Source organism: Bidens hawaiensis, unplaced genomic scaffold (genome assembly GCF_021521415.1).
Source record: "Bidens hawaiensis isolate Kalapana, Puna unplaced genomic scaffold, B.hawaiensis_p1.1 tig00024028_1, whole genome shotgun sequence".
Classification (NCBI taxonomy): Eukaryota; Viridiplantae; Streptophyta; class Magnoliopsida; order Asterales; family Asteraceae; genus Bidens; species Bidens hawaiensis.
In genome coordinates, this window is record NW_027493789.1 from 319,820 (window position 1) to 324,607 (window position 4,788).

Here is a 4,788-nt window from a genome sequence, read left to right on the forward strand (position 1 = left end):
TGTATGTATGTATGTATGTATGTATGTATGAGTGTTCTTTGTGAGAATCTTTTGATTAATGAAATCATACCACTACATTTATCCTTTTGTGTTTCGATTACAATTGTTCATCCCATTATTTTTTTTTGGGTAAAGGGATTCACCCGGTTAAATGCATTCCACACAATCAAAAAGTACAAGTAATATGACAGAGTGCCATATTAGTTCTCATGTATGACATGCCATACAAGAGTAAACAAACCAAAACCACCAAACATTGGTAAACACAGCCAAAGCTTACACAAGAACAATGTAAATAAACAAAACTAAAACAAATCAACCATTATCATCAATCTGGTGGGAAACTCCCCGCGGAAAGTGCCAATCCTCGAGAACCCGATTAACCCGTTCAGAATTCTTGAACTTTAGAGTCATAAGCTTTAGGCGCGTCCCCCTAATGATTTCGTCCGCAACCATCTTCGGAGTCTTCAAAGAGTTCTTGAAAAGCCGGTTGTTTCGCTCCTTCCAGATAACGTAAACCGAAGCCCCAAATAGCAGCCGATTAACAACATTTTCAATAGAGTTGGACATTCCAAATTGAGACACATATTGAAGAATATTCGCCCAACCATTCCTACATCCCTGAAACTTCCCTTTCATTCTTACAATACTCCAAACCTCAGCAGAGAACTTACACTCAAAGAAGAGGTGGTTACGAGAATCCGGCTCTCCATTACAAAGAGGGCAGCAATACAAGTTATAATTTGGATACCCACCAATTTTCCATCCCATAATACGATTCTGCGTGCTCAACCTATCATGAAGCACAATCCACAACATAAAGGAGTGTTTTGGAACACATTGAGAGAACCAAACAACATGCACCCAAGACACCTTATCAGCCGGTCTCCGAATAAGATTCCAAATTCCAGACGCCGAGAAATTCATTGAAGTCCCATTCTCATCCATTACCACGATCTTGTCCCTCTCATCCGGACAAATGCTGACTTCTTTTAGGTTCAAAAGAATTGGATACCTCAAAATCCAATCCGGCGGCCAACCCCAGTTATTATGATGAACAACATCACTGACACAGGTCTCTAAAGACAAGCCAGCACGATGAATAGCTCTAGGGTTAATATATTCAATTAAAGGACAAATCTCATCCCACTTATCATACCAAACTGAAGTAGATCTCCCATTCCCAATTTCATGCCATATAAATTTTCTAATCTGAGGACGGAACTGAAGCATTTTCCTCCATCCCCACGTACACGAGTTAGGAATCTGCAAGCTCCAAAAATTTCGCCCCTTCATTTTATACTCATAAATCCATTTAACCCACAACGAGTTACGCACATTGATTAAGCTCCAAATATGATAAACCAGCAGAGAGTTATTGACATCCCGTATACGCCGGATACCCAAACCACCTTCACACTTCGGCCGACACACAATATCCCAAGAGACTTTATGCTTTCCCTTATTTTGACCATAATCCCAAAGAAAGTTTTTAATCCGTTTCTCAAGATCAGCAATAAGTCTAGAAGGGAGAGAAAACACAGCAGCCCAATAAATATATAAAGACGAAAGAACAGACCTGACCAGCTGCAATTTACCCGCAAAAGATAAAGTTTTATTCTTCCAATCTCCAATCCGACTATCCATACAGTCCAGCAACCTCTTACAATCCCGGTAATTTAACCTCGTGGATATAAGAGGAACCCCCAAGTATTTAACCGGGAGCCTTCCTTCAACAAAGGGCATAATATTCAAAATACCACCTTTAACACGGTCCGGGACATTACAGAAAAAAGCGGTACTTTTCGGAACACTCGGAGTAAGCCCGGACATATCTTTGAAATCATTCAGAGCCCCCATAATAATTTTAGCAGAATTCACATCACCACGAGCAAACAGGAACAAATCATCCGCAAAGCAAATGTTGATAATATTTAACTTTTCACAACATCGATGAAAGCGGAACGATCCATCAATACGAACCTTTCGATGCAGAATCAACGTGAGAGCTTGCATAACCAGCGTGAAAATATAAGGGGACATCGGATCACCCTGTCTCAGACCTCTTTTACCACTAAAGAACCCGTGTAAATTCCCATTAACTGCTATCGAAAAAGAAGAAGTGGTTATGCACTCCATTATCCACTGAATCATCTTATCGTGGAAACCATACCCAAAAAGAATATCACGTATGAAGTCCCAACTGACCGTATCATAGGCTTTCTGGATATCAACTTTAAAAGCACATCTAGGCGGACCTGTATTAGTGTGGTAATTATGCATTAATTCTTGGGTCAAAAGGATATTATCAGAAATCCTACGCCCAGGCACAAACGCTGACTGATTAATATCAATTAACGACTCCAACCCCTTCATCATACGAACCGAGATAATCTTGGTAATGCATTTATATAAAGTGTTGCAGCACGAGATGGGACGAAAATCATTCGGAGTCACAATATTAGTCACTTTAGGAATAAGGGCAATAATGGTGTGGTTTACCTGTTTAAGGAGACTTCCTCTGCTGAAAAATTCACGAACCGCCAAACACACATCTTTCCCAACAATATCCCAAGAACTCTTGAAAAAGGCCGAGGAAAAACCATCAGGTCCCGGCGCTTTGGAATTCTCAATAGAGAAAACCGCATCCTTGATTTCCAAATCGGAGATAGGTCTAATCATAAACTCCGCCTGGGAGGCCGAGAGTTTAGTAGTAAACATCTGATTATCCAGTTTCCTCAATGGTTTCAAATCAGAGCCAAAGATGTTCGTAAAATGATTAACAAACACCGAAGGAACATCCAATCCCTCAAATAAACGGCCCTGAGCATCACTTATAATATCAATGCGACCCCTATGGTTTCGCATTTTCAAAGAATTGTGAAAGTATGCAGTGTTAGAGTCACCAAGCTTTAACCAATCAACTTTAGCCTTTTGTTTAAGGAATTCTTCCTCATCCTTAGCCGCCTCATGATAAGCCTTAAGATAATTACTCTGTTCCCGAATCAACTCCAAATTAGTAGGGTCAGTGTCAAGGCGGGTTTGACAAGCATCCAGACGGGTTCTTAGGTCAGTAACTATCTTATGGAGATTGCCTTGCCGGTACAGCAAAGAACGAATAGGGTGTTTTAAGTTCTGGAGTTTCTTTACCACGCGAAACATGTGATACCCGTTCACCTCAATATTCCAGCCTTTAGCAATAATATCATGATAACCCGGTTTTTCAATCAAGAAATTAGGGAATTTAAACGGTTTAGGCTTACCTTTAATAAGAGAGGGGAATTTCAATAGACATGGAGAGTGGTCTGAAATCCGGTACGGAAGGAACACCGCCGAAGAATCATTAAAAATCTCCAAGAATTTAGAGTTTCCCATCACCCTATCAAGCTTTTTAAAATGGCCCATACCCGTTTTCGGTTTATTGCTCCAAGTGTATTTGAGTCCGACCCCCTTTATATCCTCAACTTCAATGTTGTTAACACAATCACGAAAATCAATCATTCCAGTAGAAATTTTGGAAGAACCATGCAAGCTGTCTTCCAAACTAAGAGCACAATTAAAATCACCAAGTAAAGCCCAAGGTTTATCACGAGTGAGTTGTTTATGAACAAGAAGATTACGCCATAACTCCCTTCTTTTCAAATAACAATTCTCAGCATACACGAAAGAACCATACATCACCTTGCAATCAAGCTTAAACTTTAACTGAACGTGAAGAACCTGATTCGAATAATCAATAACCATAAGATCAACCAAATCCGTATTCCACCCCACAATAATCCGAGTACCTTTATCACAAACACTACCATTGCTGGTCCAATCCCAATTATTACAGATCTTCTTACAAACATCAAAAACCGCGTTTAATTTGACGTGAGACTCAAGAATAGCGCAAACCTGAATATTATTATCTTGTATTACCTTACGAACCTCTTTTTGTTTAAGAGGGCGGTTCAACCCTCTTATATTCCAAGTGGCGATGGTACCCATTAAACACCCAATTCACCGGGTGTGCTTGCACCCTCAGAAAAAATATCCGCTTTCATAGCTTTAGCCACATCCGTAACCAACTCCTCCACATCATCATCATCTTCATCACTTTCCGACTCGTCCGCCAACTTACCAAACCTGTTACTGGTTTGGACAGTATGATTTTCCTTTAACTGGACCCCCTTAGCCATGGAAGTTGTAGGTTTACCCACAGGATAATTATTGTCTTGTTCTTGAGCGGATGGTTTATTTCTAGTTTGTGGCACAGCAGGTTTAACCACCGGTCGGTAGACAAGATTATGTTTCTTGATTTGCGTATTAACTTTTTTCTTTCCCTTCACCCTCTGGAAACCATCATCATTAGTGACTTTCGTTTGTTCGTCATTTAACTTTCTATCGTGAACTTGTTTCGGGCACTGGGCGTTCGAATGGCCAAACACCTCACATAAAGAACATCTGGGGGGCTCCCAATCATATTCAACTTTAATCTCCGAGATCTTATTTGTCTCCCCCCACGTATCCGGAACAGCAACAACAAGCTTCCTTTTAATCTCCTGATTTGCATGGAGCTCAACCTGTACTCTAGCAAAACTACTTCTTCCCCACGATTCCTTACACATATTAGCAGTATAAGAGTCCATACTTATCGGATCCCCAATTCTTGACGCGAGCATACTTAGACCCTCCTCAGTAAAGGCACCCAGGGGAATGTTTTGTAATTTGACCCAAACCGGAACAGACCGTACATCCTCCTTCTCCAAATCTGACTCCATAGTCCAAATTTGGAGAATAATGGGA